Raw genomic sequence first — 13,230 nt, 5'->3', positions numbered from 1 at the left:
TAGTGAATAATTGCCATCAGGACTGACTGTGAGGGTCAGAAAAGTAGAGGTAGATGTTTTTGACAAAAGGAGGGGAGTGATTGATTTTGTAGCCAGAAAGCGTGAGCCATTTCCTTGATATAAACTTCTCTTTTTATATATACATATATAAGCTTCACTGGTTTGCTTCACTAGAGAATCTAACCTAAGGCAATGGTTCTTTACTCACTAGGTGTATACTTACATCTCTGTAGCTCCAAACTCTCATCTGTAAAAATGAGAATTAAAAGAACTCATGGGAGTTATTTTATGGGAGTAACTCATGGGAGTATGTTGGGAGAAAAAATGAGCTAGTACGTAAAGAAAGTGATGAGCAAAGAGTCTTCCAATGTTCGCAATGGCAACTATGATTTGAATTAATACTGGTATTATGATGATCACTTTGCCTTCTTCATGTTAGTTCTTTTGTGATGATTAAGTTGGGTATTATCATGGTTTTACAGAGGAGCCATATAAAGCTTAGAGAAGCTAAGCACTTCTAAAGGTGATAAAGTTGGTCAGTGTAGGATCCTGTCTTAAAGATTGAGTAGAAAATATATGCTAACGTAAATCTAATCAATGATGTGCCAAGTCATTTATTGTTTTAACCTCTTTGAAAATAGCCTGTGTGTGGTACATTCATTCAATGATATTGTCATTAACAAAAGTGTTCTGTCTCTGAACTGCCTTGGTCCCAGTTGTTTTCCCACCCTTGCATCCTAGACCCTTCCTCAGCAATGAGAGGTGTAGAATATGATGAGAGAAGTAGAAAAGGAGGCACAGAACAAGCAGCAGAATCAACAGGGAAGAGGATGTTGATGCTCTTTGTTCATTTATACTCAGAACTCAAATGCTCAAGTCAGCTTCTGCAAGAAATCATGTTATAAATCAATTTGGCAAGGCATCAGCTTTAAAATTCATTACACTGAATCAGGAGTGGAGTTTACAGCTAATATGCCGACAGGGCACCCTTACACGGCAGTGACCTTTTAAGCTGGCAAAAACTGATGTTCTTGCTCAGTTCTTCCTCTCTTAGTGACACTGAGTCAGTTATGTTCCTGCCTATTACTTTATGCAGAAAGAAGAGCTGAATTGTTGATTCTCACTCTTCTTAGAAACATAGCTATTAGTAGTATGATGTTATTTCTTATTCCAGATTCATCTCTTCACCTTTACTTACCAAAACATCTGTCAGTGAGTCATTTTTCTTAATAGGAAAAGGTCTAGTATCTATTTTTTTTTTTTTTTACTTATTCACTTATCAGCTGCTCCATAGAAACCCTATACAGAGTCCCTCTGAGTCTAAACTGACCCAAAGGCACTTAACAGCAACAATACAACTTATTTATCAAGTACTCCCAGGACAAAACCGTGACAGATTTTATTTTTAAGACTGGTATGGCACTGTAGGATAAACAATAGACTGCAAGGTCAGTGGACAGTCTATACAAGCTCCTCAGAAACCCTGTACAGGGTCACTATGAGACAGAACAGACTCAATGGCACTTAACAACAATAACAAATGGTGCCCTTGAGAAAAATGTTGACGGTACCACGGACTGCCAGAGGAACAAACAGGTCTGTGTTGAAAGAAGTACAGCTAAAAGTACAGCTCCTTAGAAGCCAAGATGATGAGACTTCATCTTTCTTACTTCAGACATGTTATTAGGGCATGTTACTGGAGAAAGCTATCATGCTTGGTAAAGTGGAGGATCAGATAAAAAGAATACCCCCAATGAGATGGATTGGTACAGTAGCAGCAGCAATGGGCTCAAGCAGAACAACTATCATGGGAATAGTGTAGGACCAGACAGTATTTCATTTTGTTGTGTGTAGGGTCACTATGAGTTGGAACAGACTCAATGGCATCTAACAACAACAATGGTGCCCTAGAGTACTGGTGTATCACTTTACAATAAGGACTGAACTGCTAACCCCAAGGTCAGTGGTTGAAACCCACCAGCTGCTCCTTGGAAACCCTATAGCATCACTATGAATTGCAACTGCCTCGGCAGCATTTAAGCAATGGTGCCCTAATTACCAAACCTTGAAACTTCTTATTTGTTTATTTTCCAGTGCCTCTTCAGCATCACACCATATGGACCAACCATTTCTTCTTGAAAATCTGTATGACTTTGGTTTCTATAACTCACTGTCATATAGTCGATTCTGACTCATATCCACCCTGCATAGGATTTATAAGACTGTAAGTCTTTATGGGAGCTGAAAGCCTCGTCTTTCTCCCATGGAACAGCTGGTGGTTTGAACTGCTGACCTTGCAGGTAGCAGTTCAGTGCTTATCCTACAGTGGCACCAGGGCTCTGTTCTGTTACTCTAATATTTTGTAATTTAATCACCTGGATATTTAATAGCAAGCTCTTTTTCTGTTTCTTGTAGATTGTTCCTGAAATTGTTCATTTCTATGGATGACACACTATTGCTCACACCTCACAGATGTCCATGCCCTAATCCTGGCACCTATAGGGCAAAAGGAGTCCTGATGTAATGCTGTGGGCTAATGAGGCATTTAAACTGCAAGGTCAGTGGTTCAAGCTCACCAGCTGCTCCTTGGAAACCCTATACAGGGTCGCTATGGGTCGGAATTGACTCAACAGCACTTAACAACAACAACATAGGGCAAAAGGGATTTTTTTTTGTAGATGTAAATAAGTTACAGATTTGAGCTAGAAAGAGCATCCTGAATTATCTAGGTGGGTCCAATCAATATTAACCTTAAGAGTCTTTTTTTTTTTTTTAAGGGAACGAGGGAAACTGGAGGGTCAGAGTCAGAAATGGGATGTGACAGTTAAAAGGTCAGAGAAAAGAGAGAGAGAGAAATTTGGAGATGCTACACTGCTGACATTAAATATAGAAGAAACCATGAGTCAAACAGTGTGGACAGTCTCTACAAATTGGAAAAGGCAAGAAAATAGATTATCCCTGACCTTCCAGGAGGAACACATCCCTGACAACACCTCCATTTTGGGCTTCTGCTCTATAAAATGATAAGGTAATAAATTTGTGCTGTTTTGAGCCCCTAATTTGAAGTAATGTGTTAGCACAACAATAGGAAATTAAAAGAGCTTCCTTTTCAAATCTTTATTTTTCACACGAAAACTTGACCAAATTCCAAAACAGACTTTTAAATTGTCTTACAGGCGTCTCTGCATGAATATTTTACCAACTTCTCAAACTCAACTAGTTCAAAATGAAAAATACTGTCTTTCTCAAAATATGTATTTCACCTTTGACCTTTTTTTACTTCACTCATACATGCGTTTATTTATTGACTAATTCATTAATATATGAATTCACAAACCAAATGTTTAATGAGTGCCTACTATACCAGATATAGTGTTCCAATGGGGAATTTAACTCTGTCGTCATAAGCTTTAGGACTAAAGTTACTAGCAGTAGCATTTGAGAAAGCAGTAAAGCAAATAGTACTTGCCTTGAGGCAGGAATGAGTTTGGATTTTTTCATGTTCAAGTGGTAACAGTCTTAGGCCATTGATAGGAATCCTCATGCTATTCTGAGTGGAATAACCATTAGAGAATTCTGAACAAGTAAGTTGATGTGATACGATGCATAGATTAAAAAAAAAAAAATCACTACGGATGCTCTATAGAAAACAAAATGAAGAGAAAAGAATGGAAGTCCATTATGAAGCTAAGTATGTTAGCTTTCTAACGTTCAACTAATGATAGTGACATAGACCAGGCTAGTAGCATTAGCAAGATGAGATGGTTAAGACACTGTGACAGGATTTAAAATTTGGAATTAGATTGTTGTTAAGGGCCATCAAGTTGGTTCTGAATCACAGCAACCCTGTATAGGTTTTCCAAGGAGTGGCTGGTGAGCTTGAACTGCCAACCTTGCAGTTCAAGCCGACTAAAATATTCCCCATCATGAACAAGGCTGAGTGACCCAAAGGACAGCACATGATGACTGCTAAAAGATACTGTCTGGGATGATACAATTTAAAAATGTGATTTTTTATGATAAACAGAGATAAAATGATGCCAAAGTGACTAAAATACCTACCCTACCTTAAGGTCCTGTAAATACCATTTAAGAGGGCTATAAAGGAAGCCATTGCCTCAGGAAATAGCCAGATTATGATTAGAACAAGAACGTGAAGGGACCAATAAGAGATGCCATAGAGGATACAGGGAATTTTGCTGAAGACATCCCATGAATTTCAGAGGATGTGAGACTGAAAGTCAGGGAAATGTGGAAGATTCGATCATGCTTACATATATAAAAAGCTGAATGGGTGGGGGGGAGTCTGGATTATAATGGATGATCTGGAAGTTTGGGATTTCTGATAGTAATTTATGAAAAAAAGATTGGGTAGGAGTTTGATGGCATGGAATTAAAACAACAACAACAATGATCAGCCTAAATTGTTCTCTTAGATGAAAGTGCTATTACATCAGCTGTATTGAGACCAATAGTTAATATCAATGGCCAAGACAGTGTCAAGGGATGTCATAGATATTGTTGTAATAAAATTAATTGGTGGGGTAAACAGTTGACTATTAACTGAAAAGTTGGAGCTGCAAAACTACCCTGTGATAGGGCAGAAGAAAGACCTGGCAATTAGCTTCCTGAAAGTTTACAGCCAAGAAAAAAAACAACAAACAACCTATGGAGCTTGGTTCTACTTATAACACATGAGGCTGTCTTACGTCAGAATAAAATTGATGGCAACAGATTTAGTTTGTTGTTGAGCAACATGGTCCCTGTAGACCTACTTTATAGACCGCAGAGAATGGTTCCAGATCTAGAGAAGGACTCCATCAGAAGCAGATGATCATTAAGCTTCTCTTGACTATTGCTTAGGGGGGTGGTATGATGAAGGGATAAGGATAGTCTTATTAGGCCTTCTTATCAGACTTTCTCTTCAAATCTTAGGTTCCCATGTTCAACTGTATCAATTTCTCGATTTCAGTGTTTCAATTATATCTCAAATTCAACAAACTCAACAAATTACTCATGATCTCCAAATTCTAACTCCAAATACTAACGTAAATTTCCTTTTTCATGGTTTTCTTTCTCACTGAATGGTGCATATCAGAAATCTACGAGTCAGCATTGACACCGTTCTTTACTTCACCCATCGTGTCAAATCTGTCACCAAGTACTACTGACTCTATGTCCACTACACATTCCAACTCTATCCACTATTTCCCATTTCCAGTACAAGCACTCTTCACAGATACTACCCTAGAAGAAACCACTATCATGTCTCCTCTGTTCTATCATAACCTCCTCTCAACTGGACTCACTCTTTACATTCATGTTCCTTGTGAATTGACTTTTTAAAACATAATTCAGATTATGTTTCTCATCATCTGAACATCCTTTCAATGAATTTTCAATGTACTTTAAATAAAATCCCAATTCCTTATCAAGGCTCAACATGAACTGACCCCAGTGTGACAAATCCCGGTCACACCAACATTTCTGACTTTTGATCATATATTAACTTGGTTCCAGCCTCAGTCTTTTGCATATGTTATTTTCTCTACCTAGAACTCACCACTCAAGATTTTCAAACTACTGCTCCTTTCTCATCATTCAGTCCTTAGAACTAATGCTATATTAACATTACATCTTTTTTTTTTAAGTGTTTTCTTGTGTGCATGTGAATTGAGAGAAAGTTTACAACGCAGATCATAAGTTTTAAGTTTTACATTCAACAAATCATATGCTTTGTTTCATTACAATGGTTATAATCCCCTTCATGTACCATCAGTTAACAGTATTTCTCTCTATTCATATTAGCTCTTTTTTTTTTTTTAAACACTCAGGCATATATAATAATTTAAACCACCAAATGGCACATTCTACAAGCCTGCCTCCTGGCCGCCAGCTCTCAGTCCCTCTCTTTCCATGAATCTAGAGTCCTCAGCTGCTCCTTCTCTCGGTGTCCCTATCTCTGCCTCCATCTCTGGTGTCACTGCTTCTCTGGATAAGGTCCCACATTCCGCTTGTGTTCTTCTCCCTTGATGGTCTTAGGGTCCTCTGTTTCTGGACTGTAAGATTAACATTACATCTTGTTTTAACATCCAAAATAAAGTAGCTACCTGTCACCTTTCATTTGTCAGTTTGTCATGTTATGATGGCTTGAGTGTTGTTGTGATGCTGGAAGCTCTGTCACCAGTAATTCAAGTACCAACATGGTCACCAAACTAAGAAAGACTAGGAAGGAGAATCTGGTGATCTACTTCTGAAATAATAAACCAATGGCAACCGTATAACAGCAGAATATAGTCTGATATAATGCTGGAAGATGAGTCCCGCAGCTTAGAAAGCACTCGCAATATGACTAGGGAAGAGCTACTTCCTCAAAGTAGAACTGACCTTAATGATGTGGATGGAATAAAGTTTACAAGACCTTCATTTGTTCATGTGTGTTTCATCCTATTGTACATGGGGTCACTAAGAGTCGGAAACAACTTGATGACACTTAACAGGAGTCCTGGTGTGGTGCTGTGGGTTAATGCTCTGGACTACAAGGTCAGTTTGGACCACGAGGTCAGCAGTTTATGCTCACCAGCAACTCCTTGGAAACCCTATACAGGGCTGCTATGAGTTGGAATTAACTCGACGGCACTTAGCAACAAATAGAAACAAAGGTTTATATAGATAAATGAAAATTGCATGACAGATGTGATGATTATGATTAGTATGAAAGAAAATATTATCTATGTTGCTTAGAAATAGGATCAAAAGAGCTTTCATTTCCAGTTATAAAAGGAACAAAACATCTACATATACTGAGAAAAGAGGCATATGGTACTTGCTATTAATATACTTATTTATTATCCTTTGCTTATCTGTCTTCTGGGTCATCTTTAAGCCATGAGAATGACAGTAACACACAGCCATGGAATAAATGAGAAGGGTTAATGTCAGCCATATAATTTCCTTTATTAAATTGCTACCAAGCTTTTCATTTAAAAGCACATGTTCTCTCTACTGGAGAGAGTTCAATTGTGCACCTTGAGATTAGTCTATTATACACCAACAGCAGTGAAAATAAAGGAATGGCTATCCTCTAGATAGAAAAAAAAAGTTAATTAGCTGAGAAGCCTGCAATTCTTGGCCATTACTAATCTTTCCGCATAGACTCAGCAGGACTGTTTTAGAAATGTGTACTTTCACAAACCATTATCTCAACGTTCCCAGCAAATGACATCCAGTAGTGCCGTGGAAATTTTTTTTTAAAAGTAAGGATTTCTCTATACCTCAGTAGTTATTGGTACATTTTTCTGAAAAACAAAAGGGCAATCTTTTAGAGAGAGAAACTTTTTTTTTTTCTCCCTAATAAGTGGCTATTACTATAAAACAAAAGTCTTTTCTGGATTTAAAATTTTTTTTTGAATTTTAAAAGCAGCTGGTTATATATATTCTATGTGCGTTTATAAATATAGATCTAGTATTTTCTATAGAGTGATAGACATAGAGTCCCGTGTCTCCACCGAATACTAAATCGCAATATTTTCCTTTATACCGTGCTTTTTCCACCAGCGGGTGCGGGAAACTGACACCTTGCACCTTATGCTAGATCCAGAGCTCTGGGGCTGTTCCGTTCAAGCAGCTTCTCTGGGTTTTCAGCCCCTCCCCCACGGAGCCTGTCCTACCTGACTGCTCTGCCGCCACCAAAACAGAAAGATTTTTCAATTTTAAAGTTTTTATTGTAAGTTATGTGGGTTTCCATGGGAGAACATCAGTTTACATTTATCCTATCATATTTCATTTCATTGCAATGATTACAATCCCCTCCATGCATCATCAAATAACCAAAGGGTACACCCCACAGGCCTACCCCCCAGCTGTCAGCACACAGCCCTCTCCCTTCCTGATTCCAGTGTCCCCAGCTGCTCCATCTGTCCACATCATCATCTCTGCCTCCATTTCTGGCATCACTGCTTCTCTGGGTAGGGTCCCTCACTCTGTTCTTCTCACTTGGCTGTCCCAGGGACCTCTGCTCCTGGACTGCAAAAATCAATCATTCCCCTCCTTTTGTTACAAAACATCTACCTTTACATTTCCAACCCTCACAGTCAGTCCTGATAGCAATTATTCACTATTGTACCACAAGAGTCTTATGCCCATCTCCTTTCATTAGCCCCGTCCCAAGAGGTTGGAAACCATTCAGTAGAGATTCTACCTACCCCCACCCCATCTGGAACTGGGCTCTCCCTTGAAAGCTTGTAAGCCAGTCACTTCTTGCTTTTATAGCCACCACCCCCCTCATTTTGGGTTGTTGTTGTTGTTGTTATGTGCCGTGGAGTCGGTTCCAACTCATAGCGACCCTACACAGGGTTTCCGAGGCTGTAAATCTTTACGGGAGCAGACCGCCTCATCTTTCTCCCGCGGAGCGGCTGGTAGTTTTGAACTGCTGACCTTGCGGCTCACAGCCCGATTCATAACTACTACGCTACCAGAGCTCCTTAGCCAATGTCTAAGTTGCCCATCCCTGTCAACCTTATTTACCAAGGGTGTGGGAATGATCCTCACTGTAAAGATTTGTTCCCTTTTTTGAGCTACTACACCCCTGTTGTTGTTATGTGCCGTGGAGTCGGTTCCGACTCATAGCGACCCTGTACAGAGTTTCCGAGGCTGTAAATCTTTACAGGAGCAGAACATGTCATCTTTCTCCCGCAGAACAGCTAGTAGTTTCGAACTGCTGACCTTGCAGTTCGCAGCCCGATTTGTAACCACTATGTTACCAGAGCTCCTTAACTACACCCATAAATATAGGTAAATATCATCAAATTGTAGCAGGTTACTCCAAGTCATTTGTTAAGGAAGGCCCTTTAGTATGTTCTCTTGCTGTAGTCCAACTTGATGTAGACCAACTGCAGGGAAGACTGTGCCATTCTTTTTGAAAACAAAAGCTATATGAGTATCCAGATGATCTCAGCACACTTGACCCAAGTCTCAACCCTTGGTCTTAGGGAATAATAGCAAATTAATATGAAGAAATTAAAAGCATTTGTTTTAAAATGCCATGAAAAGTGCCCTGAGTTGTAGCTTTTCCAGAAAAGTAGATATTGATTTTTTACTTCTTTATAATTTCTCATGATTTTAAGAGAAATCATAAAATAGAGAACAGTTTAAATGTATGTATAATTATTACACTATAATTATACATGTGTGTATAATTTGTACACTACACAATAACAAAATCAATAAAATACTAGGAGAATAATTTGATTAAACAAAAATTCAAAGCGATTGTAAGGCAAAAAGTAAAATCAAAATGAAAAGCAAATAGCAATTGACTAAATATATTTACAACATATACAACAGACAAGTGTTTGATATCTTTATGGTACAATTAAGTTTTCTAAAATAATGAGAAACAACACATTACAGTAATAGGAACCATGTAAACTGTCATTTCACATAATAAATATTGTAGCCAACAGGTACATAAGATATTCAAAATCACTATTAATAAAGAATGCAAATTATGACTTTTGCTTTTGGTCAAAATGAAGTAACAGGATCTGGATTTGCCCCCACACCTAAAACAATTAAATAAAAGAGAAAGAAATACGTGAAACAACAGCTTTCAAAATACTAGATGTGAAGTATCAGAGGACGCAGATCGGGAAAAGACAGTAAGCAAATGAAATGAGTCCTATGATTGTCCCACATTGCTGACTAGATCGTTTCCATGCTGAGGTATGTGAAGAAGCAACCCAGACAGAAGACAAAGAAAACCAGAGTTGAAAGGGCAGAGTTGAGTGTTTGGGGAGACCAAGGCCTCTAGCATTCACAGGACAGAGGACTGGAGCAAAGACAGATTTAGAAAGAGAGAACTCTAGAGTTGTAGAGATCTACAGAGGGTCCTCCTTGAATATTCAACCAAATATTGATTGTTGTTGTTAAGCGCTGTCAAGTTGGTTCCAACTCATTGCAATCTTGTGTTGTTGTTGTTGTTAAGTGCCGTGGAGTCGGTTGCGACCCATAGCGACCCTATATAGGGTTTCCGAGGAGCGGCTGGTGAGCTTGAACCGCCGATCTTGCAGTTCAAACGGCTTTGCAGTCTGGCGCATTAACCCGCAGCGCCACACCAGTAGGGATTCCGAATCTATAAATTTTTGCAGAAGCAGAAAGCTTCACCTTTCTCTCCTGGTGGACGAGAACCACCAACCTTGTGGTTTGCAGTCCAGTGCTTATCCTCCAGAGCCACCACGGTCCCTGAGTACTGGTTGTTGCTGTTGTTAAGTGCTGTCGAGTAGGTTCCGACCCATAGCGACACTGTATAGAGTTTCTGAGGAGCAGCTGGTGAGCTTGAACCACCGACCTTGCAGTTCAAACGGTTTTCAGTTTGGTGCATTAACCCACAGCGCCACACTGGTTAGACTATGTAAAACAGGAGGGGTAGGAGTTGGATGGTGCAATGGTTAATTGCTAACAGCTAATTGAAAAGGTCCACCACTCGTCTGTCCGTTTGCCTTACTTTGGTGGCTTGTGAATTGTTGTGGTGCGGGATGCTATGCTACCAGTATTTTGAATGCCGTCAGTCACCCATGGTGGACAGGTTTCAGCTGAGCTTCCAGACTAAGACAGAGATCATCTAGAGGGTTAAAAGGGATGGAGATAAATACTGTTATATAAAAAAACCCTGCAACAACAGTGTTTTGTGAGTAGATAAATGGATAGTTACACAAACTTGAACAGGTATAGGAGAGAGAAATGGGAATCTATGCACAAATATATAAGATTTAGGTAGAGGATATTTGTACATGGGCATTTATCCTTACTGCAAACACAGCTATGAATGTGGTGGATCATTTAGGGGACAAAATGATGAAAACTTCTTAGACATTACTAAAAATCATGGGGCAGCAAGTTGTTGGGCTTGGGGACTCAGGACCATAGTCTCAGGGGATACCAGGGTCAATTGGAGTAACATAGTCCCCAAAGACAATGTTCTACATCCAACTTTGATGAGTAGTGACTAAGATCTTAAATGCTTATGAGCACCCATGTGTGGAAGCAAGAACAACAATGAGCATTGAGGATGTTTGAAATCAATTAGTCCAATGAACTAATGCAACACCTGAACATCTGTCTTTATGGACTCTTTGACCAGAAGAATTAGATGATCACTGGCTACCACTTACCACAATAGCTGAAAGCTATTCTATTAGAAGGTCCCTGACAGACAATAAGAAAATTGGGATAAAACTCAATTTAATAATTTAAAAAAACTGGGCAGAATAAAACTGGAGGAAACCACCCTTCAGGTCTGGAATGGAAGCCATCTTTGTGGCCCAATATTCAGCCAAGTGATAGGTATATAGAAGGGACAACAACATTAGTAAAGTATGCTCACTGTGGAATGATCAACCATTCAGGATAAAAAGGGCAACATTTATCTGAGGGCAAAGGTCCGAAGGATTGAGGAGAAGGGTGGACTGGAAGTAAGAATGACAGGGAAGAAGAGGGATAACTTGCTACATGGACGGGATTGAAATCATTGAGATGAAACAAAGTGTATGATTTGTTCAATGTAAAACATATTCTGCTCTATAGACGTTCACTCCATCCACAATAAACTTTCAAAAAAAGAAGATGGAAGGAATATATAGTCACTGTACCAAGGAAAACTGGTCAATGTTCAATGATTTCAGACTGTAGCATATGTTCAAGAATTGAAGGTATTAAAGAAAGTAATTCAAGGAATGCTGAAGGCATTGGTGAAAAACAAAACTCCCATAATTGACAGAAAGAACCCCAATTTAAATGTTCAACAAATGGAATCACTTGCACATCTTTCAAAAAAAATTGGAAAGAATGTTATCTTTTCAGACTACTAGAAGAAATCCATGTGTGCCCATTCTAAAGTAAGATGACCCAGCAGAATGTAGACAATTTCCAACAGCATCTTTAATATCACATATAAGTAAAATTTTGACAAAGATAATTAAAACATGGTTGCAGCAGCACCTCAACAGGAACTGGTAGAATTTCAAGCTGGATTCAGATGAGGACGTGGAAAAAGGTATGCCATTGTTGACATCAGATGGATCTTGGCTGAAAGCAGAGAATACAGAAAGACATTTTCTTGTGTTTTATTGAATATGCAAAAAACATTCAACTGTGTAAATCATTAAAAATGTTATGGATTACATGGATAAGAATGGAAATTTCAGAACTCTTTATTGTATTCATGAAGAACCTGTATGAAGACCAAGTGTCAGTCATTTGAAGAAAATCAGGCGAGGCATACGCCAGGGTTGTATTCTTTTATCATACTCAATCTGCATGCTGAGCAAATAATCTGAGAAGTTGGGCTATATGAAGAAAAATGCAGCATCAAGACTGGAGGAAAGCTCACTGACAGCCTTCGATATGCAGATGATACAACCTTGCTTGCTGAAAGCAAAGAGGACTTAAAATACTCACTGATGAAGATCAAAGACCACAGCCTTCAGTATGGGTTATACTTCAATGTAAAGAAGACAAAAATCCTCACCAACAGACCAATAAACAATATCCATAAAAATGGAGAAAAGACTGAAGTTGTCAAAAACTTCATTTTGTTCAGATCGACCATCAACATTCATGGAAGCAGCAGTCAAGAAATCAAATGATGTATTGCATTAGGCAAATTTGCTGTACAAGACAGACCTCTTTAAAGTGTTGAAGAGCAAAGATGTCAGTTTGAGGACTAAGGTGCGCCTGACCCAAGCCTTAGTATTTTCAGTAACCACTCATCCATGTGAACGTTGGGCAGTGAATAAACAAGACTGTAGAAGAACTGATGCATATGAGATATGGTGTTAGAGGAGAATTAAACATACCATCATACTACAAGAACAAGCAAGTTGCTGGCCCAGGAGACATCAATGCAAGTGGTCGGGTCCTCTCAGGGCAAACCCCCTTCCAAGACTAAGACTTAATGGGAATACACGAGCAGACATGCACTCTGATTGGTGACCACATTCATCACCGATAAGGAGAAGTGAAAGAAAAACAGCAATGAAGCTGTGAATTAAGGCCTACAACGTTCAATAGACTCCTGTGAACCTGGGTGGAGACCTGCAGTGTGGCAAGACCTGGGGACTCTTGGGCCCAGAGTCAGTGACATGGCCACAGAGGACTAGAGTGGAGAGTGAAGCATCCAGCTGATAAGAAGAGAGGGCATATGCATAAGAACACCCACACTTGCAGATAATA

The sequence above is a fragment of the Chrysochloris asiatica genome, unplaced genomic scaffold (genome assembly GCF_000296735.1).
Source record: "Chrysochloris asiatica unplaced genomic scaffold, ChrAsi1.0 scaffold00062, whole genome shotgun sequence".
Lineage (NCBI taxonomy): Eukaryota > Metazoa > Chordata > Mammalia > Afrosoricida > Chrysochloridae > Chrysochloris > Chrysochloris asiatica.
This window is presented reverse-complemented; position numbering follows the sequence as displayed.